Source organism: Heptranchias perlo, chromosome 8 (genome assembly GCF_035084215.1).
Source record: "Heptranchias perlo isolate sHepPer1 chromosome 8, sHepPer1.hap1, whole genome shotgun sequence".
Lineage (NCBI taxonomy): Eukaryota > Metazoa > Chordata > Chondrichthyes > Hexanchiformes > Hexanchidae > Heptranchias > Heptranchias perlo.
In genome coordinates this window covers 29,666,350-29,680,647 of record NC_090332.1, presented here as the reverse complement: position 1 = coordinate 29,680,647, position 14,298 = coordinate 29,666,350, and positions in this window count along the sequence as shown.

The window sequence follows — 14,298 nt, the reverse complement described above, 5'->3', positions numbered from 1 at the left end:
GCCACACATTTACTTCTTAGCTGACTTGTATGCCAGGTTCATCCCGGCATTCGCGTCGCTGGGTGGTGTTGAGTTTGGGGCATGGGAAATTCCCCCCCTCAATCCCACCCTCTCCAACGTTATTAGCCATGTTTGGGAGGGATGGAGACTACCCCTGCCCTAGGCCTCATCAACCCAGGAACTGGTTGCCTGGGCTGGGTTCTCGCTTATCCAGGTCCTGCCAGAATTTCCTCCGACTACACTGTGCTCCCGGTTGACTAACGCCGGGAGTGTGCCTCTGGCCTTGAGAAAATTTGTGACCCACTATCTCAATTACTATTCTGGTATGTTATAATCGCTGTACTGTGCCACCTTTCATAACAAATATAAAAATACATCACAGTAAGAAAAATATACAAAACACTGGGAGCTGGGCAAACTGCAAACTTACCTGCATTACGGCAAGGCATTCTTCTCAAACTCTGAAAAAACAAGGCAGCTTTAGTGCACAGTGTGGTAGAAAGCACAACTTCATTTATCCCATCAAATGAAATAACAGCAACAGGCAGATTTAATACCAGCTTCTGAATGATTGTAAAAACACACTGTTGGCATCATCCTCATGATGAATATAAAATCAAGCCAAATATTAAAAACTGAGGCTATGATCAACATACTTTATTCAGTTGAGTTTACATTAGACTATAAAACAAACTGACATTTATTAAAGCAGTCCTATTATGTCCTTTGGTCTGAAATAGGCCTAGGTTGGAACTTAGAACAATAAAAGATAATGAGCTAGAATTTGCTGTCAAAATAACGGTGAGGTTAATGGCGCTCACCGTTACTTATGCGCAAATGCTACAGCAACTTCAGACGAGGGCAGATGCGCGGTTAAACACGGAATTCCAAAAGTTGCTGTCCGAGATGCACTGCTCTGCTGTTAGCTTCACGAAAACGGGATCTCGCTGTCTGCCTCACCATTGAAATGCATTGAATGGAGTGAAGTGGCTGTATTTTCATGTAGATATGCACTAAACCTGCCGCAGGAAGTTAAGTCTTGTCCATTTCAGCCTAAGCAGCCTTATAACAATGCGGTACGTGTTAATTACTGCCAGTCACCCTCTCTGGCACTGAAAATTAGCTATTACAAATGTGGAGTCTCATCCCTTCAGATTTTAATTGCTGCTGAAGATTTTAAAAATGTAAAATTTAAAATTATTTTTTTTTACTTTTCCTTTCTGTCTCTTTTTTCTCTCTCTTAATCCAATCTTTCTTTCCCTCTCTTTATTTCTCTTTCTGTACCTGATTTGACGTTGAATTCACCCACTGTAATTTACACTTCCTTCTCAGTCCTTGTGCTGTTAATTTCACAATCCTTCAGTCTGATTGGTTAAGGAGATGCACAGCTGCTTGCCCGTTCACTCAGGTCTCGGATTCTCTCGCTGCGACGTTATCAGCTCACACTTTCAGCAACTTGCCACGCAAAAAAAACGTTTTAAACTTTAACGTGCAAGGGCAAGTCTAAAGAACGGCAGATGCCGTTAGATGCCCTGCCATAGCAAATTATGACCCATCGAATTAAAAAGTCTTAGCTTTGAAGATTATTATTTGAAGCAGAATCTCATGCATAAGAAAGCTATTTAGAAACAAAATGTTTAAGAATAATAATCTGCAACGGAAAGCTACTTTTAAAAGGAAAATTTATTCCAGCTTCTGGGAAAAAAAGGAAATATTCTGGGAAAGGAGTAGCTGAACTTGCTGGAAGTCTATGGCGAAATATCAGAAGAGTTGGTAAAAGTGTGAGTCAGGACTTTATATTCCGAGACTCTTGTCTGTGTACCCCACCACTCAACACAAAACTACAAATGCCAAGAAAGCAAATTCTTTGATTTGCTGGCAGTGAATTTTGTGACCAGGAAGCAGACAGAACATGGCTCATTTTTGTCCTCCCTGTCCTCAATGTTCTAGAGACAGTGTATAAGAACTGGCCCACGGTCCTGGAGAAAAATCTGCAATAAGATTCCAATATAATGGCAGAGACACAAAATAAGCTGTAAACGATTGTGTCACTTGGCACAAGGCAGTCCACATTAAGAAATACATGTGGCATCTGAATCAAGTACATGCTTGTTAATTGGTATCAAAGACTGTGAACCAAGGGAATTTTTCTCTTTTTCTTCTCATTTTTTAAATATATTTTTATACTGCTTTAGGCCTGCTGAGGCCAGGTAACATTCTCTCAGGCCTCTGCTTATGCTATTCTGAAGTAAGTTATTAGGATGCATGTGAGATAAGGTCCAGGTCACTCACTCTCTGATTCTTCCCCTCCTATCTGGGCAGAAACACTTGGCTCCCATTCACTGCCTAACTCCACAGCAGGGTTGAAATCAGGAACGTGCTTTTTTTTTTATTCGTTCATGGGATCTGGGCATCGCTGGCAAGGCCAGCATTTATTGCCCATCCCTAATTGCCCTTTAGAAGGTGGTGGTGAGCCGCCTTCTTGAACCGCTGCAGTCCGTGTGGTGAAGGTTCTCCCACAGTGCTGTTAGGAAGGGAGTTCCAGGATTTTGACCCAGCGACAATGAAGGAACGGCGATATATTTCCAAGTCATAATGGTGTGTGACTTGGAGGGGAACGTGCAGGTGGTGTTATTCCCATGTACGTGCTGCTCTTGTCCTTCTAGGTGGTAGAGGTCGCGGGTTTGGGAGGTGCTGTTGAAGAAGCCTTGGCGAGTTGCTGCAGTGCATCCTGTGGATGGTACACACTGCAGCCACTGTGCGCCGGTGGTGAAGGGAGTGAATGTTTAGGGTGGTGGATAGGGTGCCAATCAAGCGGGCTGCTTTGTCCTGGATGGTGTCGAGCTTCTTGAGTGTTGTTGGAGCTGCACTCATCCAGGCAAGTGGAGAGTATTCCATCACACTCCTGACTTGTGCCTTGTAGATGGTGGAATGGCTTTGGGGAGTGAGGAGGTGAGTCACTCGCCACAGAATACCCAGCCTCTGATCTGCTTTTGTAGCCACAGTATTTATATGGCTGGTCCAGTTAAGTTTCCGGTCAATGTGACCCCCAGGAAGTTGATGGTGGGGGATTCGGTGATGGTAATGCCATTGAATGTCAAGGGGAGGTGGTTAGACTCTCTCTTGTTAGAGATGGTCATTGCCTGGCACTTGTCTGGCATGAATGTTACTTGCCACTTATGAGCCCAAGCCTGGATGTTGTCCAGGTCTTGCTGCATGCGGGCTCGGACTGCTTCATTATTTGAGGGGTTGCGAATGGAACTGAACACTGTGCAGTCATCAGCGAACATCCCCATTTCTGACCTTATGATGGAGGGAAGGTCATTGATGAAGCAGCTGAAGATGGTTTGGCCTCGGACACTGCCCTGAGGAACTCCTGCAGCAATGTCCTGGGGCTGAGATGATTGGCCACCAACAACCACTACCATCTTCCTTTGTGCTAAGTATGACTCCAGCCACTGGAGAGTTTTCCCCCTGATTCCCATTGACTTCAATTTTACTAGGGCTCCTTGGTGCCACACTCGGTCAAATGCTGCATTGTTGTCAAGGGCAGTCACTCTCACCTCACCTCTGGAATTCAGCTCTTTTGTCCATGTTTGGACCAAGGCTGTAATGAGATCTGGAGCCGAGTGGTCCTGGCGGAACCCAAACTGAGCATCGGTGAGCAGGTTATTGGTGAGTAAGTGCCGCTTGATAGCATTGTCGATGACACCTTCCATCATTTTGCTGATGTTTGAGAGTAGACTGATGGGGCGGTAATTGGCCGGATTGGATTTGTCCTGCTTTTTGTGGACAGGACATACCTGGGCAATTTTCCACATTTTCGGGTAGATGCCAGTGTTGTAGCTGTACTGGAACAGCTACAACACTGGGGATCATCGGCATGTCCAACAAATCTGTATGGTGTGCTTTAAGATTAAGATTCTGTGCCAATGCTAGTGCCAGTGCACTACAAACTGTACTGTGCAAACTAACGAAAGCACACAAATTAAGAGCAATTCCATACTTCGAGTTTAATACTAGTGGATATCCCATGGCATTGCTCATGACGTCAGAGGCTAGAATGGTACACGATACTTTAGAGCTACAATACGATCTAATGGCTACAGCCTGTAACTACAGCATCACTGGAACTTCCTTACATTGGAAATTCCCATTGTAACTGATTAAATAGTCATACTTAATGTTAAACATCGACGTAAAAAGCGTGATCAAAATTATGACAACAGGAAGTGAAGTTTGTGGATAGGAATTGTGAACATACACAAGATTTTTAATATAATAGCCCAGAATTTCATGGAAAGTTTTGGCATGACTGCTGTGTCAGAGCAGAGTTGCGATGGTTTTTTTCCAAGGAAATTCACGTGTAAATGATTTATGACGGTTTTACATTGAAACATTGGTCTGCACGAATTTCCTCGATCAATTGTGCTGCTCAAGAGTTATATCCACCAAAATCCTACTTAGCTCATTAACATAGCTCCACCTTCTGCAGGAGACCAGTCGGAACAAGGAAATTCCAGCCCATCTTTAGATTTAATAAGCATTTGGGGGGAAAAGAACCTTTTAACAGAGATGGTGAGCAATAACATGCATTTGGACAGGTGTATTACATAAAGAGACCTAAAAACAGGAAATATTACAATATTTATAGTGGTGCATGGAATTATGATTCACTTTTGGAATGAAAGCTTGTGGAATACTTAAGTCATTTTTTTTCAGTTTATGAGTTTAGGAGCTCACCAACAACAAAGAGAATTCTTCATTCTTGTCAATGCCGTCAGTGAGAACAACCATCATGAAGAGTTAAAGGGCTGAAATCTCCTGCACCATCCCGCCCAAAGTCAGATGGTTTGTGGCAAAGAATGACAGAAAATTTGCGTGGTGAGGCCTTCCACAGCCCCATTGCCCCAACTGTGATTTCCTACCTCCACTGGGACTGCTATTGGCTGCACTTTTTCTGCTTACCACATACAAATGGTAGTGGAGGTGGTGGGAAGCGGGGGCCAAGTCCCCAGATGATTTCCCTTCCATGAGAGTCTTGATGTCATCGTCAGTGTGACTCTGCCTTCACTGCCTTTTCTGTTGCTGCACTTGTGTTCTCACTGCAGCACTATTGTGATGGTCCTCTTCACACTGGCTGACTCCTACTTGGCAGCAGGAATCTCACTGGGAACTCATTGTGCATCAGAAGCGACCTCCTCCCAAGGAGGAGAATCTTGGCCATGTTCTCGAGAGCTGTTTTAACATAGGAAGACTTTTTAAAAATTCATTCAAGGGGTGTGGGCGTCGCTGGCAAGGCCAGCATTTATTACCCATCCCTAATTGCCCTTGAGAAGGTGGTGGTGAGCCGCCTTCTTGAACTGCTGCCGTCCATGTGGTGAAGGTTCTCCCACAATGCTGTTAGGTAGGAAGTTCCAGGATTTTGAACCAGTGACAATGAAGGAACGGCGATATATTTCCAAGTCGGGATGGTGTGTGACTTGGAGGGGAATGTGCAGGTAGTAGTGTTCCCTTGCGTCTGCTGCCCTTGTCCTTCTAGGTGGTAGAGGTTGCAGATTTGGGAGGTGCTGTTGAAGAAGTCTTGGCGAGTTGCTGCACTGCATCTTGTAGATGGTACACACTGCAGCCATGGTGCGTCAGTGGTGGAGGGAGTGAATGTTTAGGGTGGTGAATGGGGTGCCAATCAAGTGGGATGCTTTGTCCTGGATGGTGTCGAGCTTCTTGAGTGTTGTTGAAGTTGCATTCATCCAGGCAAATGGAGAGTATTCCATCACACTCCTGACTTATGCCTTGTAGATGGTGGAAAGGCTTTGAGTAGTCAGGGGGTGAGTCACTCGCCGCAGAATACCTAGCCTCTTATCTGCTCTTGTAGCCATAGTATTTATGTGGCTGGTTCAATTTACTTAAGGTCAATGGTGACCCCAAGGATGCTGATGGTGAGGGATTCGGTGATGGTAATGCCGTTGAATGTCAAGGGAAGGTGGTTAGACTCTCTCTTGTTGGTGATGGTCATTGCCTGGCACTTGTCTGGCGCGAATGTTACTTGCCACTTATCAGCCCAAGCCTGGATGTTGTGCATGTCTTGCTGCATGCGGGCACGGACTGCTTCATTATCTGAGGGATTGCGAATGGAACTGAACACTGTGCAATCATCAGCAAACATCCCCACGTCTGGCCTTATGATGGAGAGAGGGTTATTGATGAAGCTGCTGAAGATGCTTGGGCCTAGGACACTGCCCTGAGGAACTCCTGCAGCAATGTCCTGGGACCGAGATAGTTGGCCACCAACAACCACGACCATCTTCCTTTGTGCTAGGTATGACTCCAGCCACTGGAGAGTTTTCCCCCTGATTCCCATTGACTTCAATTTTATTCGGGCTCCTTGATGCCACACTCGGTCAAATGCTGCCTTGATGTCAAGGGCGGTCACTCTCACCTCACCTCTGGAATTCAGCTCTTTTGTCCATGTTTGGACCAAGGCTGTAATGAGGTCTGGAGCCGAGTGGTCCTGGCGGAACCCAAACTGAGCATCGGTGAGCAGGTTATTGGTGAGTAAGTGCCACTTGATAGCACTGTCGACGACACCTTCCATCACTTTGCTGATGATTGAGAGTAGACTGATGGGGCGGTAATTGGCCGGATTTGATTTGTCCTGCTTTTTGTGGGCAGGACATACCTGGGCAATTTTCCACTTTGTTGGGTAGATGCCAGTGTTGTAGCTGTACTGGAACAGTTTGGCTAGAGGCACGGCTAGTTCTGGAGCACAACTTTTCAGCACTACAGCCGGGATGTTGTCGGGGCCTATAGCCTTTGCACTCTTTGTATCCAGTGCACTCAGCCTTTTCTTGATATCATGTGGAGTGAATTAAATTGGCTGAAGACTGGCTTCTGTGATGGTGGGGATATCGGGAGGAGGCCAAGTTGGATCATCCACTCGGCACTTCTGGCTGAAGATGGTTGCAAATGCTTCAGCCTTGTTTTTTGCACTCACGTGCTGGACTCTGCCATCATTGAGGACGGGGATGTTCACAGAGCCTCCACCTCCAGTTAATTGTTTAATTGTCCACCACCATTCACAACTGCAGAGCTTTGATCTGATCCGTTGGTTGTGGGATCACTTAGCTCTGTCTATAGCATACTGCTTCTGATGTTTAGCATGCTGTCGTTGCTTCACCAGGTTGGCACATCATTTTTAGGTACGCCTGGTGCTGCTCCAAGCATGCTCGTCTACACTCCTCATTGAACCAGGGTTGATACCCTGGCTTGTTGGTAATGGTAGAGTGAGGGATATGCCAGACCATGAGGTTACAGATTGTGGTGGAATACAATTCTGCTGCTGCTGATGGCCCACAGCACCTCATGGATACCCAGTTTTGAGCTTCCAGATCTGTTCTGAATTAATTCCACTGGTGTCCTCAGTGTGAAGATGGGACTTTGTCTCCACAAGAACTGTGCGGTGGTCACTCCTACCAATACTGTCGTGGACAGATGCACCTGCGACAGGTAGATTGGTGAGGACGAGGTCAAGTAGGTTTTTCCCTCATGTTGGTTCTCTCACCACCTGCTGCAGGCCCAGTCTGGCAGTTGTGTCCTTCAGGGCTCAGCCAGCTCGGTCAGTAGGTGCTACCGAGTCAATCTTGGTGATGGACATTGAAGTCCCCCACCCAGAGTACATTCTGTGCCCCGGCTACCCTCAGTGCCTCCTCCAAGTGGTGCTCAACATGAAGGAGTACTGATTCGTCAGCTGAGGGAGGGCGGTAGTAACACTGTTACTGTTATGATTAATAGAATAATGAATAAATATGATGGGTAATATGGCTATAATTCCCACTGTAGGATTTGAGCACAATATCTAAGAGGACACATAGAATCAAAGAAAGTTACGGCACAGAAGGAGTCAATTCGGCCCAACGTGTCTGTGCCGGTCATAAAGAGCTATCCAGCTTAATCCCACTTTCCAGCACTTGGTCCGTAATCCTGTAGGTTACGACTCTTCAAGTGCACAGCCATGTACTTTTTCAATGAGTTGAAGGTTTCTGCCTCTACCACCCTTTCAGGCAGTGAGTTCCAGACCCCCACCACTCTCTGAGTGAAAAAAATTCTCCTCAGCTCCCCTCTAATCCTTTTACCAATTACTTTAATCTATGCCCCTGGTCACTGATCCCGCTGCTAAAGGAAATAGGTCCTTCCTATCCACTCTATCTAGGCCCCTCATAATTTTATACACCTCAGTTAAATCTACCCTCAGACTCCTTTGTTCCAAAGAAAACAACCCCAGCCGATCTAATCTTTTCTCATAGCTAAAATTCTCCAGCCCTAGCAACATCCTCATAAATCACCTCTGTACCCTCGCTAGTGCAATCACATCTTTCCTGTAATGTGGTGACCAGAACTGTACGCAATACTCAAGCTGTGGCTTAACTCGTGTTTTATACAGTTCTAGCATAACCTCCCTGGTCTTATATTCTGTGCCTCATCTAATAAAGGAAAGTATACCATACATCTTCTTAACCACCTTATCTACCTGTCCTGCTACCTTCAGGGATCTGTGGACATGCACTCCAAGGTCCCCCTGTTCCTCTACACCTCTCAGCATCCTCCCATTTATTATGTATTCCCTTGCCTTGTTTGCCCTCCCAGCATGCTTCACCTCACACGTCTCCAGATTGAATTCCATTTGCCACTTTTCTGCCCACCTGACCAATCCATTGATATCTTCCTGCAGTCTACAGCTTTCTTCCTCACTATCAACCACATGGCCAATTTTTGTATCATTTACAAACTTCTTGATCATGCCCCCTATGTTCAAGTCTGAATCGTTAACGTATACCACAAAAAGCAAGGGACCTACTACTGAGCCCTGCAGAACTTCACTGGAAACAGTCTTCCAGTCACAAAAACACCCATCGACCATTACCCTTGGGTTCCTGCCACTGAGCCAATTTTGGATCCAATTTGTCATTTTCCCTTACATCCCATTGGCTTTTACTTTTTTGACCAGCCTGCCATGTGGGACCTTGTCAAAAGCCTTGCTAAAATCCATGTAGACTATATCAAACGCGTTACCCTCATCGACCCTCCTTGTTACCGCCTCAAAAAATTCAATCAAGTTAGTCAGACACGACCTTTCCATAACAAATCCATGCTGACTGTCCTTGATTAACCTGTGCCTTTCTAAATGACGATTTATGCTGTCCCTCAGAATCGATTCCAATAATTTGCCCACCACCGAGGTTAGACTGATTGGCCTATAATTACTCGGTCTATCCTTTTCTCCCTTTTTAAACAACAGTACAATGTTACCAGTCCTCCAATCCTCTGGCACCACGCCTGTATCCAGGGAGGATCCTCACCCTTCAGAATGCTCTGCACTTCACATCAGTGCAATACTGAGGAGGTATCCTCTTTCAGATGAGATGTTAAACTGAGATCCTATCTACCTGTTCTGTTGGTTGAGATAAATGCAAAAGATGGTAATACTTGAGTTCTCCCGATATCATGCCAACATTCTTCCCTCATTCAGTATCACCACAAACAGAGTATCTACTCATTCAATCATTTATTATTTTGGAGCCTCGATGGGAGAGGTTTTTGGGTTTGGCGCCGAATGAGCGTGACATTGGCGGTGAACCTGCGACGCCCGTCCACCATGGCAGTCAAGAATGGGCACCCCATGCTGCGGGCACCATGCTGCAGCTTGCCATTCTGGTGGGGAGGAAAATCGCCCGGCTAATGCACACAGCCGGCTGGCAGGTAAGGTCTGTTGATTGTGATCATATACAAAAAATGCTACCAAAGTAGAGGCTTCTCGTAAAACTCACAATGTGTTTGAAATAAATTAACTCAAAGAAGATGACGGCAGCCCTGGATAAAGGCTACCGTCTTATTTTATTGGACCATAAAAGTTAAACCATATTATTCGGCTGAAATTTTTAAAAAGGAGAACGTGCTCAATTTAAACAACATTGGCAAATGTTCATAAGGTAATGTTGTGCAGATTTGAGTTTTGCAAAGTTTTTTTGTGAACTTTCAAAAGCTTTTGAACAACTCAGCAAAAAAAAAGATCGATATGAAAACAAATGTGAAAGAATGCACACTGTAGTATTGTGCTTGTATAGATGATTTCACCTAAGCACTCGCTCAATACACAGAGGGTAACACATAGAGCTGTGGGTTATAAGGTAGCAACTACATCAAGGGTTTAGCTTAGGAACCATCACAGTCTACACAGCATTTAAATCGTTTCCAGCTGCACTTATCCTTCTATCCTCAATTCAGTTGCTATGTATCCAGTTCTTTTTAAAAAAAATCTTAATCAATACAGCATTAATTATTCTAACTAGATTCTATTCCACATAACCACTACCTTAGGGAGGAACATTCTCTCCCTAAGGGTAAGTTTTGTTATGCTCCACTTCTAGCGTGCAATCTCATTTGATGGGAGCACAAATTAGACAATCAGGGGTGGGGGTGGGGGTGATGTCAGTGCCCCTGATTCGCAGCACTCCCAATTTACCGGTGATTAGTTTTAACAACCGGAAAATTGGGAATGTCACAAATTGGACAATCTGTTGTCATCCTATTAAATATTCCAAAATAAAAACTGAGTGAGGTTCCATGCTGGGAGCATGAAGCAAAACTGACCCTGTAATGTTAAGACTTACTTCAAGCTTTTTCATTTTATATTTGTGTCCTCTAGCTTGGACTCATAGTCCATGTTAAATAGCCCACTTCAATCAATATTATCCATTCATTTCAGCCTATACAAATCCTGGATCATGGCTCCATTTAGATGGCCTCATTGACGGTGGGACATTGAGTAATTTATTAGAGTCATCTTAGTCTCATGAAATATCAGATCAGTGAAACCTGTGATTCTTTATTGTTATATAGGAGCAAGAGAGGAGACCGAGAGCGGAGGGCAGGATCAGCGATAAAAGGAGGAGCGAGAGAGAAGAGAGAGAGCGGAGCGCAGGATCAGCGATAAAAGGAGGAGCAAGAGAGAGGAGAGAGAGAGAGCGGAGCGCAGGATCAGCGATAAAAGGAGGAGCAAGAGAGAAGAGAGAGAGCGGAGCGCAGGATCAGCGATAAAAGGAAGAGCGAGAGAGAAGAGAGAGAGCGGAGCGCGGGATCAGCGATAAAAGGAGGAGAGAGAGAGGAGAGAGAGATGGAGCGCAGGATCAGCGATAAAAGGAGGAGCGAGAGAGAAGGGAGAGAGAGCGGAGCGCAGGATCAGCGATAAAAGGAGGAGCGAGAGAGGAGACCGAGAGCGGAGCGCGGGATCAGCGATAAAAGGAGGAGCGAGAGAGAAGAGAGAGAGCGGAGCGCGGGATCAGCGATAAAAGGAGGAGAGAGAGAGGAGAGAGAGAGAGCTGAGCGCGGGATCAGCGATAAAAGGAGGAGAGAGAGAGAAGACCGAGAGCGGAGCGCGGGATCAGCGATAAAAGGAGGAGAGAGAGAGGAGAGAGAGAGAGCTGAGCGCGGGATCAGCGATAAAAGGAGGAGAGAGAGAGGAGACCGAGAGCGGAGCGCGGGATCAACGATAAAAGGAGGAGCAAGAGAGGAGAGAGAGCGGAGCGCAGGATCAGCGATAAAAGGAGGAGAGAGAGAGGAGAGAGAGAGAGCGGAGCGCAGGATCAGCGATAAAAGGAGGAGCGAGAGAGAGAGAGAGAGAGCGGAGCGCGGGATCAATGATAAAAGGAGGAGTGAGAGAGGAGAGAGAGAGAGCGGAGCGCGGGATCAGCGATAAAAGGAGGAGCGAGAGAGAGAGAGAGAGCGGAGCGCGGGATCAACGATAAAAGGAGGAGCGAGAGAGGAGAGAGAGAGAGCGGAGCGCGGGATCAGCGATAAAAGGAAGAGCGAGAGAGAAGAGAGAGAGCGGAGCGCGGGATCAGCGATAAAAGGGGGAGCGAGAGAGAGAAGAGAGAGAGCGGAGCGCAGGATCAGCGATAAAAGGAGGAGCGAGAGAGAGAGAGAGAGAGAGCGGAGCGCGGGATCAACGATAAAAGGAGGAGCGAGAGAGAGAGAGAGAGAGCGGAGCGCAGGATCAGCGATAAAAGGAGGAGCGAGAGAGAGAGAGAGAGAGAGCGGAGCGCGGGATCAACGATAAAAGGAGGAGTGAGAGAGAGAGAGCGGAGCGCGGGATCAGCGATAAAAGGAGGAGCGAGAGAGGAGAGAGAGAGAGCGGGGCGCGGGATCAACGATAAAAGGAGGAGAGAGAGAGAGAGAGCGGAGCGCGGGATCAACGATAAAAGGAGGAGCGAGAGAGGAGAGAGAGAGAGCGGGGCGCGGGATCAACGATAAAAGGAGGAGAGAGAGAGAGAGAGAGAGCGGAGCGCGGGATCAGCGATAAAAGGAGGAGCGAGAGAGAGAGAGAGAGAGCGGAGCGCAGGATCAACGATAAAAGGAGGAGCGAGAGAGAGAGAGAGAGAGAGAGCGGAGCGCGGGAACAGCGATAAAAGGAGGAGCGAGAGAGAGAGAGAGAGAGAGAGAGCGGAGCGCGGGATCAGCGATAAAAGGAGGAGCGAGAGAGAGAGAGAGAGCGGAGCGCGGGATCAGCGATAAAAGGAGGAGTGAGAGAGAGAGAGAGAGAGCGGAGCGCGGGATCAGCGATAAAAGGAGGAGCGAGAGAGGAGAGAGAGAGAGCGGAGCGCGGGATCAGCGATAAAAGGATGAGCGAGAGTGGAGAGAGAGAGAGCGGAGCGTGGGATCAGCGATAAAAGGAGGAGCGAGAGAGAGAGAGAGAGAGCGGAGCGCAGGATCAGCGATAAAAGGAGGAGAGAGAGAGAGAGAGAGAGCGGAGCGCAGGATCAGCGATAAAAGGAGGAGAGAGAGAGAGAGCGGAGCGCAGGATCAGCGATAAAAGGAGGAGAGAGAGAGAGAGCGGAGCGCGGGATCAGCGATAAAAGGAGGAGAGAGAGTGGAGAGAGAGAGCGGAGCGCGGGATCAGCGATAAAAGGAGGAGCGTGAGAGGAGAGAGAGAGAGAGCGGAGCGCGGGATCAGCGATAAAAGGAGGAGCGTGAGAGGAGAGAGAGAGAGCGGAGCGCAGGATCAACGATAAAAGGAGGAGAGAGAGAGAGAGAGAGAGCGGAGCGCAGGATCAGCGATAAAAGGAGGAGTGAGAGAGAGAGAGAGAGAGCGGAGCGCAGGATCAGCGATAAAAGGAGGAGCGTGAGAGAGAGAGAGCGGAGCGCGGGATCAGCGATAAAAGGAGGAGTGAGAGAGAGAGAGAGAGAGAGCGGAGCGCGGGATCAGCAATAAAAGGAGGAGCGAGGGAGAGAGCGGAGCGTGGGATCAGCGATAAAAGGAGGAGTGAGAGAGAGAGAGAGAGCGGAGCGCAGGATCAGCGATAAAAGGAGGAGAGAGAGAGAGAGAGCGGAGCGCAGGATCAGCGATAAAAGGAGGAGAGAGAGAGAGAGAGAGCGGAGCGCAGGATCAGCGATAAAAGGAGGAGAGAGAGAGAGAGAGAGCGGAGCGCGGGATCAGCGATAAAAGGAGGAGAGAGAGAGAGCGGGGCGCGGGATCGGCGATAAAAGGAGGAGTGAGAGAGAGAGAGAGCGGAGCGCAGGATCAGCGATAAAAGGAGGAGCGTGAGAGGAGAGAGAGAGAGCGGAGCGCGGGATCAACGATAAAAGGAGGAGAGAGAGAGAGAGAGAGAGCGGAGCGCAGGATCAGCGATAAAAGGAGGAGTGAGAGAGAGAGAGAGCGGAGCGCAGGATCAGCGATAAAAGGAGGAGTGAGAGAGAGAGAGAGAGAGCGGAGCGCGGGATCAGCGATAAAAGGAGGAGTGAGAGAGAGAGAGAGAGAGCGGAGCGCGGGATCAGTGATAAAAGGAGGAGTGAGAGAGAGAGAGAGAGAGCGGAGCGCGGGATCAGTGATAAAAGGAGGAGTGAGAGAGAGAGAGAGAGAGCGGAGCGCAGGATCAGTGATAAAAGGAGGAGAGAGAGAGAGAGAGTGGAGCGCGGGATCAGCGATAAAAGGAGGAGTGAGAGAGAGAGAGAGCGGAGCGCAGGATCAGCGATAAAAGGAGGAGTGAGAGAGAGAGAGAGAGCGGAGCGCAGGATCAGCGATAAAAGGAGGAGAGAGAGAGAGAGAGAGAGCGGAGCGCAGGATCAGCGATAAAAGGAGGAGAGAGAGAGAGAGAGAGAGCGGAGCGCAGGATCAGCGATAAAAGGAGGAGCGAGAGAGGAGAGAGAGAGAGTGGAGCGCAGGATCAGCGATAAAAGGAGGAGCGTGAGAGAGAGAGAGAGAGCGGAGCGCGGGATCAGCGATAAAAGGAGGAGCGAGAGAGGAGA